Below are 15,507 nucleotides of genomic sequence, written 5' to 3'. Positions count from 1 at the left end.
CAGGGCAACAGAGCTGAGGCCAAAAATCAGATCAAACATGATCTCGCTGAATGACAGAGCAGGTTTGAGGGGCCAGATGGCCAACTCTTATTCCTTATACATAACGGAGCTGACAACATTAAGCAGTTCATCTTCTCCCAAGAAAATCACCAACCCAGAAACACATGTTTAACTGAAGTGGGACTTGGGAAACGATTATATCAAAGTAAGTGTCATTCATCATCAGGTTCCTCCTAATTCCTTCTGTGATGGAAATGACAGATAAAAGCATCACCTGCAGGATGACCTATAGCCTCTTTGTACCTTGGGTTCGGTGCGGAGAAGACGTTCCTGTATAAGTTAAGAGGGAGTGGTATGAGGAAACTAGAACAATCAATACTGCCTGCTGATCGATACAGAATGCTAAAAGTAACTGTACATCTTGCAGTGCCTTAGAGCTGCAGTTGGAACGTACCATTTCATCAGAAAAATGGATTGGAGTTCAAGGAGGGCCGCATTGTCCCTGTGCAGCAGTCTTTCTCACTGGAGCACCCCAGGGCCACTAATCTTTGAAATGAAATGGATAAGGCACTGCAGGTCCTTGTCAGAAACAAATGCCATGTTCGTCTCTGCTGAAAGCTCTAAATACTTTATCTGTTGAAGCTTAAAACAAGCGCGACTGAATGGAAAGTAAGTGATTGTCTGGCAGATCATTTATTTAACGGAGGCAAAATTCAATAAAGAGGACAACATATAAGGGAGCAGAAGTAATGCAGCTGTGAGTCATTTATCATTGAACGGAAGGTCATTGTTGCCCCTATCTCTTCTATAATAAACTGCGCAGGCTGGTAATGAGTTACGGTGCTTTTTACCTCTTAGAGTGTGTTCGTGCAACTTCACTTCCTGAGCGGGTTAGTGCAAGCCTCCCCACCTCTCACTGACCCCTTACCAAAAACATGAGCTTGCGTAACGATAGAACCCATGATAATAATGGCCACGAAGCTTGTAGTGTCCTCTTTGGAAGTACGCCTTGTACAGGCGACCCTTCTGCACAGGGAATATTCAAGCATGAAACAATTTGATTGAGAGCTCAACCCTCAGGTTGCTGATTTCTTCTCCTTAGGTAGTCCCTTGAAGATAACTTGTTTCCACTCCGGTTCTGTGGATTCAAAGGTAGGATACCCAGACTCTGTCTCAGACGGGGCAGAATGTACTGACTGGGGTGCACGGACAGATAGAATGGGATGCTGTGCAGTTCTTCTGCTATTTATGCTTCACTTCTATGTGATACCATCAAGGTGCTCAGTTCCTTCCTGAATGGTCCTTCCCCAATCCAGAGGGATATGGGCCAAACCCGTGCAAATGGGGCAAGCTTAGACGGGAATCTTGGTTGGCATGGACCAGTTGAGCTGAAGGGCTTGTCTCCATGCTGTATGACTCCATGACTGTATGTTGAGGTATTCCTAGAGGTTTTGTCACATGACCTTCCTTTTCCCTCACATCACAACCTTATAAAGGTGTATAAAGTTATGAGGGGCATAGATAGGGTGAATGTGCACAGCCTTCTTCCGAGGGTTGGGGAATGAAGAACTAGAGGGCATAGGTTTAAGGTGAGAGGGGAGAGATTTACTAGGAACCTGAGAGGCAACTTTTTCACCCAGAGACTGGTCAGTATATGGAATGAGCTGCCAGAGTCCGTATCCACAATCTGCATCTCCCCGTTGCCGGTCACTTCAACTCTCCTTCCCACACTATCACTGATACGTCAGTCTTCGGCCTCCTCCACTGCCAGGAGAAGTCCAGGCACAAACTGGAGGAACAGTGCCTAATTTTCCATCTTGGAACCTTGCAGCCTAATGGCATGAACATTGAATTCTCACATTTTAAGTAATCCCCACACCCCCCCCCCGCCCACTGACACCCCCAACAATGCCTCTTCTTTTCTTCCTTTTCCTAGCCTCTCTCTCATTTTTCTACCCCCCTTTTCTCCCTCCTCACCTTTGACCCAACCCCCAGTGGATCTGCTCACCCCACCTCCCCACACCTGCCTATCACTATCTCCAACCTGCGTCTACCTATCACCTTCTTGTGTCCACCCCGCCTCCCCTCTTTTGTCCACCTATCACGGCTCTACTTTTCTCTCCTATATATTGGCCTTCCCCTTTTCCTATCTTCAGTCCTGAAGAAGGGTAATGACCCGAAACATTGACCGCCTAGTTTTCTCCACGGATGCTGCCTGGCCTGTTGATTTCCTCCAGCATCATCGTGTTTTTCATACCAGAGGAATTGGTTGAGGCAGGTACATTAACAACATTTAAAAGGCCCTTGGACAGGTACATGGATAGGAAAAGTTTGGAGGGATATGAGCCAAACACGGGCAAATGGGACTTGCTTAGATTGGAATCTTGGTTGGCATGGACCAGTTGGGTCAAGGGACCTGTTTCTGTGGGTATGATTCTAAATACTATTTGTCACATATTCAACCAACACCAAACCACGATCTTAAGATGGTCAGAATATATATTACCCAACTAGATGAGAGTCAACATCAGTAAAACTCCTTTTTTCTCCAGTTGTCAATGAACTCCTTCGAACAATATCCAGAAGTTTTTAAATTAATTTAAATAGGCATAATTTTTTAATGGTTGCAATGATTTTTGTTTCTTCATAATTCATGAGATCAATCCCCAATTCCTGGAGACTTCAAGACAATGGATAATGGAAATTCACTTATTGGATAAGTTCCTCTAGCATTACATCGTCAGTACGTCAGGATCTTCACGAATCCAATATTACTTATAGCTGGAACATCCAAAAATGCACATACTGGAAATCTGAAACTATCTCGCTGTTATAAGGCTCTTGATTGGACCTCTTGTACATTAAAGATGAACTCTTGAACTCTCAATCTACCTCGTCATGGTCTTGCACCTTATTGTCTGCCTGCACTGCACTTTCTCTGTAACTGTAACACGATATTCTGCATTATGTTATTGTTTTTCTCTTGTACTACCTCAAAGTACTTATGTTTTGAAATGATTTGTATGGCTGGCTTGCAAAACTAAAATTTTCACTGTATCTCAGACTATGTGATAATAACAAACAATACTAATTTCAATACCAAAAATGCCAGAAAAATTCAGCTGATTGGGCAGCATCTGTGAAAATTTTTGGGTTTGCAACCCTTCATCAGAACCGTCGAAGGATTACAAACACAAAATGGTGACCATTTCTCTTTCCACAGGAGCTTCTTGACCTGCTGAGTATTGTCCAGCCTTGTCTGCTTTGGTTACTGCTTATCGCCTATCGCCTATCCATTTATCGCTGGTCAAAGTCTAGTCACAGAATGTCTTATTTATGAAGCAGAAATTTTGTTTGCAATTCTGTGTGGAGTTATGAAGTTTGAACCTTTACACATCCCTGCCATTGTAATTTTGGATATCTGCAGTTCTAAGCAACAGCTTGGCTAAGAGCACACTCGCTTGAGTCAGAAGGTGGTCTGCACTTAGAGGGTGGTCAAATTTTGCTGCCGGCCTCATGTATATTTGGGTAATGAACTGCACAAGGCATCACACAGTTACGAAGGCCACATTGAAATATTCCTGTCAGTAGCCCACTGGAACAAATGCTACATGTGCAGTAAAGGGCTGATAAAAGAGATTTAGCCTTGAGTCCAACTCATTAAATGTCAAGCCACAAGCTAAGTTTATGGAATCAGATACAGTTGAGTTAAATACAGCAACTTAATTAGACACACAGTAAAACAAAGACCATTGTTCACTGTAGCTATGCTCCAAGTCTGCTTGATGTACTGAGTTCAATTGGGCACATAAATCAGGTCTATTTCAGTAGTGTCCCACTCTGTACACAATTAAATGGGCAATTTGAATCAGATAACCACCATGGCATTGAGCTGCACTAGATTACAGCGACCCACAGTGATGAAGTTTGACCCAAACACAGAGCACTGAAGGTTAGAATGTAAAATCTAATGTTGGCTTCAGTAAATTCAGGACATGAAGGAAATCTCTCCTGAGATATTTTTAAACCCAAAGCTCTGTTGACCACTAGGCACCAAGTGCAATTGAATGATTATGCTCTTCACTGGGACATTTGCATTGGCCTGTCAAATCCATTGCATTCCTCTTCAGCAAAGCATTCTGTAGTCAAACACCTGGTAAAGAAAGGACCTACATGTATATTACCTTTAGTGGTCTCACAACTGCCAAATGTGTTTTCTACTCACTGAAAAACTGTGCCTTCAGCTACTTGAAGCACAAGATGTGAAATTAGCTCTCTAAGGGGCGGCATGGTAGTGTAGCGGTTAGCGTAATGCTATTACAGTGCCAGCAACCTGGGTTCAATTCCCGCCACTGTCTGTAAGGAGCTTGCACGTTCTCCCCGTGTCTGCGTGGGTTTCCTCCGGGTGCTCCGGTTTCCTCCCACATTCCAAAGACGTACGGGTTAGTAGGTTAACATGGGTGTAATTGGCAACATGGACTCATTAGGCTGGAAGGTCCTGTTACCGTGCTGTAAAAATAAAGTTTTTAAAAAGTTTTAAATTTCTCTACACCTCTTTCTCCACTTCAAATGTTCTATATAAGATATCTTCTTAGACCATAAGACATAGGAGCAGAATTAGGCCATCCAGCCCATCGAGTCTGCTCAACCATTCAATCGTGGCTGATTTTTTTCAACCCCATTCTCCTGCCTTCTCCCCGTAACCCTTAAACCCTCTTACCTCTGCCTTAAATATACCCAATGACTTGGCCTCCACAGCCCTCTGTGGCAACGAATTCACCACCCTCTGGTGAATAAGAAATCAAATACTTGTTCTAATGTCTCATATGGCTTGGTATAAAATCTTACAATCAGCTCTGGAAAAGCCTTAATCTATTTTACAGGTTTACTACAATAAAGGCAGCTTATAAAGGTATAGTAATTAGTTAATTCATAGGATGTGGAGGTTGCTGGCATTAGCAGCATTGGCTGTCCATCATTAATTGCCTCTGAACTGAGGAGATGGTGAAGACTCAACCATGTTGATGGATCAAGAGACAGATACAGACCAGACTGGGTAAGGACAGCAGATCTCCATCTCTGAAAGTCATCAGTAAATGATGGGCTTTGATAAAAATCCAATAATATTGCAGTTACTGTTACTAGTGTTTAATTACAGATTTATTTAATTATTTGGAGTTAAATTCTCCAATTGCTAAGTGTGATTCAAACTCATGTCTCTGGATTAGTTTATCCCAAACTTATAGAGAGATACAGCATAGAAACAAGCCCACTGAGTCCGCACTGATGACCAAGTACTCATTTATACTAGTTCTACCCTAACCCATTTTATTCTCCGCACATTCCCATCAACTCTCCCTAACTTCCCCCACTCACCTAAACACTGGGGAATTTACAATGGTCAATTAACCAACTGACCTGCACATTGTTGGGATGTGGGAGCAAACCAGAGCCCCTGGAGAAAACCCACGCAGCTACAGAGCAAATGTGCCAACTCCATTCAGACAGTACCGGAGATCAGGATTGAACCTGGGTCACTGGAGCTGTGACACAACAGTGCTACCAGCTGCACCACTGTGCCATCCAAACTTAGTCCAGGATTCGCACAGGTGTCGTGTTATTCTCCCTTCCAAAGCATGCATAAAAGGCACTGAGCTCACCGGGGATTGAAGCATCTCTGCCATTCAAGCTGTTAGGTTTCACCATTTGGAAAGTAATGGCATGCAAACCTTGCCACAGCTGTCATGCATCCGATTGTGTCTCTAACTTCACACAGAATTGCCTTTTCAGATTGCTAGATCCCAACTGAATGAAGTATCAGCATAAATCCCCAGTGCTGGCCTTTAAAGGCTTATTTGTCTATTGACTGAATCCTTGGATGTTGCATTTTTTCACTGTCGGGGATAAATAAACGACCAGCATTGGAATCTACATTTATACCTTCTGATAACCGATCCTGTCCAAATGCAACATGGTGTAGTTGCAATACGAATCTTCTTCTTGAGCTGTCAGCCATAAATAATATGAAACACATTCACTTTATGAATAGTAAGGCTTAGTTAGGCTGGAAAAATAAATAATTTGCATTTCGAAAGCACTTTTCCCAAACCATTGATAGATCTTGGCTGACCCTTTAGCTTTGCTCCACTTTCCCACCCTACTCCCCATGTCCAATGATCCCTCCCAAGATAAGATTTCTTTATTGGTCACATATACATCGAAACACACAATGAAATGCATCTTTTGCATAGAGTGTTCTGGGGGCAGCCCGCTAGTGTTGCCATGCTTCCAGCTCCAACATAGCATGTCCACAACTTCCGAACTGCTTTCTATCTGCTTTCCAAACACCGTGCCACTAACTGCAAATGTATTCCTTGCAGTCTCACTTCAGCCTTTCCTTTTCGGAAAGGGTTTATAATCTGCCTCTATTTTTATTGAATATTGGCACTGATCTGCTGCTTGCATCATTAGCTTCACAGATAAATTCAGTGCATCAAGCCACCTGATGTATCACATGCCTCCCACCTTCTCACTGTGACAAGGCCCATTATAAGTGCAGGTTACTACAGCTATGCAAATGAAAGATCAGCTCATCATAATAGTTGCAAAAAGGTCTGTAAATTGTCTGTGGTCTTAATATGGAGCTATTGAACATGATGAGATATGTTCAATATCTCCAGGGGCAGGCACGGTAGAGGGGCTGGCATGGTAGTCTAGCGGTTAGCGTAACACTATTACAGCGCCAGCGACCCGGGTTCAATTTCATCCACTGTCTGTAAGGAGCTTGTATGTTCTCCCCGTGTCTGTGTGGGTTTCCTCCAGGTGCTCTAGTTTCCTCCAACATTTCAAAGACAAACAAGTTAGGAAGTTGTGGGCATGCTATGTTGTCACTGGAAGCGTGACGACACTTGTGGGCTGCCCGCCAGAACACTCTCCGCAAAAGATGCATTTCACTGTGTGTTTCGATATACATCTGATGAATAAAGAAATCTTAACTTATCTTATTTTGGCTCATCGTGACAATGGCAAATTGCAAATAGACTGGTAGCCTGACCCAACAGGGAAAAATAAGCATAACCAACATATGGCCAGTGTTGTTGATGGGATTGACAACTTTCTAGTATTGCACTGGAGTAGAAACAAAGAATGGTCATGCATAGAAGGAGACCATTCAGGTCATTGAAGCTGTGCCAGATCTTAGACGAGGAATCCATTCTGTCCCATTCCGCAGATTTTTTTCCATGGACTTGTAAATGATTTCCCTTCAAATTCTCATCTCTTTCCCCACAATTGGAGATGTATCAACCACACACTCAGGTTGTGCTTTCCAGACTGCAAGTACTTACAGAGATAAAGTTTCTTTTCACATTACTCCAGAATCTTTGCCAGTCATTTTAAATCTATGCATTCTGGTCCTTGACCCCTCCACTAATAGGAAGAGTTTGTATTTATCCAATCTGAACCAGTAAAAATCTTGTAAACCTTTTTTCAAAACTCCTCTCAGCCTTCCCTGTTCCAGAGAGAACAACTCCAAACTCTTCAGTTGATCCTCATGAATGAAATCCTTCATCCCTGGCACTGTAATAGTGTTATGCTAACTGCTACACTACTATGCCTGCCCTTTAAGTATATGGAATGAGCTGCAAGCAGAAGTGATAGTGGTGGGTACAATTACAACATTTAGAAGACATTTGGACAGGTGCATGGATAGGAAAGGTTTATGAGCCAAACACGGGCAAATGGGACTAGCTCAAGTAAGGCACCTTGGTTGACATGGATGAGTTGAACCGAAGGGTCTGTTTCTGTTCTGTACAGCCCTATGACTATCAATGCTTGAGATGGGCAAAAAGGCCATTTGCCTGAATCGTGAAAGATGAGGCAGGGTGTCCTGTGATGAAACATTCATGAATATATCCAGTCGGCCTCAGCAACCCAATTTGTTGAAGGTGTTTGAACCACCAGCTCGATAAACTGACGAGCACAGGAGCCTCCATGAAAGCAAAGCATGACATAGGCACATCAATATTTCTTATCTTTTTAATAGTTTTCAAAGAGATGGGTCTTTGAAGGCATGTCACACTAACACTTGAAAAAAGGCCGGATAAAATGATTATGAGAGTAATCTCTATAAGTGCCGCCTGATATTTTCTAGAAAGCAGCTTCAACTGGTGCTCTTGGCAGTGCTACAAGGCAATTTAAACCCAGCTGAATACCTCCACATACCGCAGGGGTCAGCAAGCCATCTTTTCAAATAAGTCCCTAAAAGGACTCAATACTAAGTGGCTCCTGTCCATCTATCTATCCGCTCTGTAATAGCTTCAAATAACTTGTGTATTTAATAATGAATTGGGCTTGAAAATTTAGCTCAGCCTGAGTAATGTAAAGTGAAATACTAGTATTGATTGTACTGCTGCTTGACTCTGGTCAAGATAATGCATTCTGAAGCCCATGTAAAATAATACAGGGGAGCTGGCAAAAGTGGTTGCTGCAGCTTTGTGGTTCTGTTGCTGGATTTGCATTTGCTGCAGGATCCAATGCAAGGCTGGAGTAGGCTGCACGGGGCCAGAGTGGCAAGAAATGAGCATGAGGGCTTCTGTGTGCTCTGTTAGAGGAGGGCAGTTCAACAAAAACAAACTGTTCCAGAGGATGAGGGATGAAGAACAAATGGGTGGGAGGGTGTCCTCGTGGGCAAATAGGAGTGAGCTGGATTACACTGACCCATAACTGATAGTTCTGTTGGATCTCCACTACTTGTCTCTGACCCTGTGTATTTAAATGCAGGCATCAGAGGCTGTTTGGAGGTCAGATGTCAGTTCGCCTGTACACCATCCATCCCACACTGCCTCTGAACTCACACTGACACCTGGACAGACAGGTCAGGCAGAGAATAATGCAGTGCTAGTGTTGGCAAGTGGGATCAGTGTAGATGATCAGTGTAGATGCAAAAAGAGTGGCATGGATGTGATGGACTGAAGGGCTTGTTTCTGTACTGTGCAATTCTATGATTCCATAACCTCAGGATGCCACAAAATATGTGGAGTTATAAAGTCACAGAGTTAGATGACATGGCAACAGGCCGTTCAGCCGAACTCATTCATGATGTCTTTCCAAGCTAGTCCCATTTGTCTGTGTTTGGCCCAGATCCCTCTGAACCTTTTCTATCCAGTGTGGAGTTCTAGTCATAATATTTTAGGAAAGATGTGATTGTACTGAAGAGAGTGCAGAGGGCATTTAGGATGTAGTGTAGGGGCAGGCACGGTAGTGTAGCGGTTAGTGTAACATTTTACAGCACCAGCGACCCAGGTTCAATTCCGGCTGCTGTCTATAAGGAGTTTGTACGTTCTCCCTGTGTCTGTGTGGGTTTTCTCTGGGTGCTCCGGTTTCCTCCCACGTTCCAAAGACATACAGGTTAGGAAGTTGTGGGCATGCTATGTTGGCGCCGGAAGTGTGGCGACACTTGTGGGCTGCCCCCAGAACACTACGCAAAAAGATATATTTCACTGTGTGTTTCGATGTACTTGTGACTCATAACAATATCTTATCTTGTTGCCAGGACTGGAAAACTGTAGCCATGAGGAAAGATTCGATTAGGTTGTTTTCTTTGGAACAGAATAAATTTAGGAACATTAGTAATGGTGCATAAAATCATAAAGGGGCTGAACAGAGTAAGTAGGAGGGACTTGTTTCCCTTACCAAAGGGAGAACTGGGGGAATAGATTGAAGTAATTGGTAGAAGGATTAGAGGGGAGATAAGAAAAAATGTTTCACTCAGAACTGTCTGAAAGGGAGGTGGAGGCTGAAACCCTCATCACAGTTAACCAGTAGTTTGATGCGAATATTGATTGGGATTTGATTGGGTTGCTCTTTCCCAACTGGCATTGACGTGATGGGCCAAATGGCCTTCTTCTGTGTGATAATTTTTCAATTAGTCAATGGTTCAATGTACCTGATCGCCAGTGAAGTGCAGTTACTGTCATAATGTCGATATTGCAACAACCGATTTATGCATAGAAACTCACTAAATGGGATAGTGATTAGATCATTTATTTTGGTGACATTTGTTTCGGATTATATATTGGCTTGGACATTTTAGAGAACCCCTATGCTCTTCTTCAAAATAGTGCTACAGGAAAATGTTATGTCCTTCTGAGAGGGAAGACAGAATCTCATTTATAAGTTACCTTTAGGATACTACATCTGACAAAACGGAGTTCCCTCATGGAAACCAGGATAACAGGGCTCTGGAGTGGGATGTGGAATTGACAAACTAATGTTCAGGGGGTTATGGAATTAATGAGAAGAAACAGAGGGGGACAGAGTTGGATTTGGTCATTAATCCTAAGTGCATCCTTGTGTATTGGCCGTCAGTTGTACTCACTTACACATATTTAGTTGTATCCTTTGAAGTCATCGAGTCAGAGACTGATGTCTTCATCATATAGCACAGAAACAGGATCACTGAGTCTGCATAGACCATCAAGCACTCATTATTACACCAATCCCATGTAATTCTCCCTACATTCCCATCAACTCCCTCCAGATTCTATCACTCACCTACACACCAGGGAAGAGTTACAGTGGCCAACTAATCTACCAATCCGCATGACTTTGAGATGTGTGAGGGAACCAGAGCACATGGAGGTGTTCTGGTTCCCTCACATATCCCAAAGTCATGCAGAGAGAACATGCAAACTCCATAGAGAAGAGGAGATTGAATCCAGGTCGCTGGAGCCAGGAGGCAGCAGCTCTACTGATTGCGTCGCTATGATGCCCTGAATTGAGTCCAAGGTGAGTACAACTGACAGCAATACTTTTCTCACACCCTCAGTGCTGCCAACCAGCGACAATCACTGCCCTCTCAAATCAGAAACCCGCAAGGTTTCAATATGTGATCAATACCAATGAAGAAGTATAATGTTGCCAAATGCCTCCTTTGGGTGAAGCTCTCTGGTTCTGTTTGGTTGCTTCGTCTGGACTTTAAAACTTAAATGGAAAGATATTGGGTTTGGAACCCTGGCACATTGAAGCAGAGAAATGACGTCAAATCCCACAAGAGTAACCCAAAATGCATATTCCAACAATGAAATAAATCTGGAATAGAGAGCTTATGTCATGACACTGCTAGTTGTACAAAATCCTAGCTGGTTCACCTTTGTCTTTTAGGGAAGCTAATTAGCCGTTGTAGCTGTCTGACCTAAATGTGACTCCAGGCCCGTCCTTCTTATCCACCTCTTCCATTCAGTGGCTATTAGGGAGAGATAACTAATGTTTGTGACAACCATATGCTTAAATGAATTTTAAAAAGAGGACTTCTTTACCTGAACAGTAGGAGGAACATATGCAGAGAACAACATAATGTTGACAGTATAACAAGTTATTTGGCCCAATTGGACTGAGCTACATGTTGGACTACTTAAGTTCATCTCAGCATATCATAGAACATGGAACATTAGAGCACATTACAGACCCTTCAGCCCACAATGCAGTGCCGACATTTTATCCTGCTCTAAGATCTATCTAACCCTTCCCTCCCACATAGCGCCCCATTTCTCTATGGTTCCCTTATACAATGAGATGGACTATGGCTTCATGATCTACCTTGCTGTGACTTTGCACTTTATTGCACTGCACTTTCTCTGTAGCTGTGACACTTTACTCTATACCGTTATTGTTTTTACCTGTACTACATCAATGCACTCTGTACTAACTCAATGTAACTGCACCGTGTAATGAATTGACCTGTACGATCAGTTTGTAAGACAAGCTTTTCACTGTACCTCGGTACAAGTGACAATAATAAACCAATACCAATACCAATCTAAGAGTCTCTTAAATGTCCCTAATGTATCTGCCCTCACAACCTCTGCTGGCATATCCTTCTATTCCTTACCCCCTTAGGTACATATCAAGCTTCCCTTTAAGTGGGAACTCTCGTAGTAAGTTCATGCATGAGGAAAAATCAGGTAATGCCTGACCAATACCCTGAGCAGCAAACACTACCAGCCATCTACTGTCTCTGTTCATTCTTTTTCTGATCTCTGAACCTTCTGTTCCCTATTTGTAGAGCTTTCTACATTAGACAGAATAGGAGAGGGAGTACAGAGTGTGTACTGCAGCATCTGAAAGAGAGAAAGCATGTTACTGCTGATTCAGTCTTTATTGATCAGCCCTTGGAACATCTTCCTCCCAATGCTCTCCTTTTCAGAGGTCAAGCTGGTCACCTTGTTGAGGTGTACAGCATGCCCTGTGTAGCTGCTTCTGGGGAAATGCTTGACTGGGCTGGGCTTCTCAGGATGTGTTTTGCAATATGATCACATTTCTTCAGTGAAGTGAAGGACTAAATGTTCAACTGTCCAGGCTGATTGCAGATCCTCACACTAGCTTGCCCCTCCACCAGCAGTGTGCATTTATCAGGTTCCTGTTTGTAATTTGTGGCATCTTTTTCTCACTCAAGTTTTTCCAACCTCTGAAAGCCTTCAGATTTTTAAAAGCCAAACCTGTGTCATCAAATCACTCTCCCCTTTTCTCTCTTGGCTTCTTTTTCTCATAAAGTGATAGAACAGGGGAATCCGTCCCCTTAGCAGATGGGGATTATAAACAGAGAGCAGGAGATTAAGGGTAGGAGATTTATAGAGGACTTGAGGTTGAAATTTTTTCACCCAGAGGGTGATTGAAATCTGGAACACATTGCTTGAAGGGGTTGTGGAGGCAAATGCCCTCCCAATAGGAGTACCAGGATGTACTCTGAATAGAAGTCTATGGATTAACTGCTAGAAAGTCTTATTGATAGATAGCAAGGGCATGATGGGCATTTGGGTCTGCTTCTGTGCTCTATGACTGCATGACACTGTGGCTCTATAAGAAGATCACTTCGGCTATTATATCTGCACTGGCTTTCATGAAGAATTGTACCATTGAGCTTGTATTGCTTCTTCTCATTCTACCTACTCACTTTTCTGTAGTGAATTGAATTTGCTATGTAGCTGACCATTACACCAGTCTATCCTTTCCTGTTTGAAGTTGATTGTTGTCTCCCACACAGCTTGCAAAACTTTCAAGGTTCATATTCACTCTGAAATTCAAAGCTGGAATGGAATTTCAGGACTTTGGTGAAAAGGGCTCGAAATAAAGAACTTGTATTTCATATACCAATGAATCAAGTTTGTTAGATAGGCATCTGCATTCCATGTCCAATCTGCCCACAGCTTTATCATGAACAGGAATTCTTTGAATGACCAGTTAAATTGTTTTGGTTATCGGAGGAATGTTAGCTTGGATTCCAGGAGGTCTTAAGTCTCTCTCATTTATTTACTGTCCAAATCTTTCATAACTCTCTAAAAAGGGGCTTAATTCTAATCATACCCCAAAGTTGGCACCACCAACAGTGATCAGTACTGCACTGGTGTGTTGTTCTAAGTTATTCCCTGGGACGTGTAAGGTGCTGGAAGGGACAGCTTTATTTTTTTCATCCCCTATTGCCCTTGAATTAATTCATTGATTAAGGTTAGAGGTTGTTATTAATCACAAAACGACTGTCAGATTTGCTTCATTGTTGGACATTCATAAACCAGATGGACCTCAGATTTCATGGGGTACCATTGCCAATAATTCATTTTAATTACTTGAATTTAAGTTCACCCTCTTGTGGGATTTAAACTCCGTTGTCTACGTCTCTGGAATCTAGTCCCAGAAACTCAGCTACTAAAAGGCTATAGTCTCTTGCTCCCACAATAGTGAGTTAATGAATGGTTAATTGTTACAATCATTAACTACCACAGTGGCTCTGTGGAAAAAGCCTGAAATAGAATTAGTACTGCTCCCAACTGCAAAAAAAAAGAGAAAATCTTCATCTTCAGGTGAGATGCTGGCAGCTGTCCATTAAACCCAATTAAAGGCGGAATTCACTCTTAAACAAAAGAGCACTAGCATTCTTGTTTATGTTATCCACAGAGAAGCATATTCATTTTTGTTCTTTGTGGCACTTTGTAGCTATTAAATGCAAACCAAACAAGGTGAAAAAATGTAGAAGCATTCAAGATCCACTAAAGACAAATGGTTGTTTTGGATTAGGCCTGAAAATTCGGGCCAGTCCTTTCAGGTAGAATATTAGTGGACACTCCTACATTCAGAAGGGGAATCTCTCTTGCAAATGCCAATGGAAATCAGAGACTGACAGATTTTGTTAATCAAGGGTTTAAGGGAAGGAAAGGGCAGCTGTAATAAGTTAGGTCACAGGTCAACCCTTATAATGAAGTGAACAGGTATAAGGGGCCAAGTGGCCAGTTCTGGTTCCTGTGTTCCTATGAATCTGGTCAATCTACAAACCGTAGCCAATGTAAACTAAACATTGGTTATTGGTATTGGTTTATTATTGTCACTTGTACCGAGGGTACAGTGAAAAAACTTGTCTTGCATACCGATTGTACAGGTCAATTCATTACACAGTGCAGTTACATTGAGTTAGTACAAAGTGTATTGAGGTAGTACAGGTAAAAAAAAACAGTACAGAGAAAGTACAGTGCAGGTAGACAATAAGGTGCAAGGTCACAACAAGGTAGATTGTGAGGTCAGAGTCCACCTCATCGTATAAGGGAACCGTTCAATAGTTTTATTACAGTGGGGTAGAAGCTGTCCTTAAGCCTGGTGATACATGCCCTCAGGCTCCTGTATCTTCTACCTGATGGAAGAGGAGAGAAAAGAGAATGACCCGGGGGGGTGGGGTCTTTGATTATGCTGGCTGCTTCGCCAAGGCAGCGAGAGGTAAAGACAGAGTCCAAAGAGGGGAGGCTGGTTTCTGTGACACGCTGGGCTGTGTCCATAACTCTCTGCAGTTTCTTGCGGTCCTGGGCAGAGCAGAGCTAATGTCAGTGACTTGATATCATCCAATATTTACACTTCTTTGGACAATAGTCATTTTATATGTATTCATAATGATCTCTCTTAACCTAAGGGGGAGATAATAGTGTGCCAAGCAATAGTCATAGAAGTGCTTTAAAGTAATGCAGACATTCTTCACATGAGACTCAACATGTCCAGTTCTTCTCAAAGTTTATGATCATCAAGGAAAATGACTGATAAATAAGGCTCAGCGATTGCTCACATTGCAGAACCAAAACAGCTCAAATTACAAAGGGGTCATTAGATTGTTCATCAAATTGCCATTTTTAAATCAACGTAGGTTATGTTTTAGAAGGATTATTTTTTCCATTCTATCATGTCCACAGTTAATGGCTTACACACAAACTCTGGACAAATTCCCTGGAATTTAGAAGGTTGAGGCTTGAGTTGATTGAAGTTTTCAAGATATTGAGGAGAGCTGGTTGGTAGATGGTCTATTGGTTTTAGTTTGAATATGTCAGATTTCAGGACTTGTTTGTATTTGGATGGAAGAATGCCTGGGGATATGAGGTATATGTGGAGAGGAGATGTGTGTATGTGGCCCAAGAATTATCTGAGAAGTTCTTAATGCCTGAAGCAGCTTTGGCACTGACTTCGATGTGGCTGGGC

Source organism: Pristis pectinata, chromosome 13 (assembly GCF_009764475.1).
Source record: "Pristis pectinata isolate sPriPec2 chromosome 13, sPriPec2.1.pri, whole genome shotgun sequence".
In the NCBI taxonomy this organism is placed as follows: Eukaryota; Metazoa; Chordata; class Chondrichthyes; order Rhinopristiformes; family Pristidae; genus Pristis; species Pristis pectinata.
The sequence above is the reverse complement of the archived record's forward strand: the minus strand, read 5'-3'. Positions refer to the sequence as shown.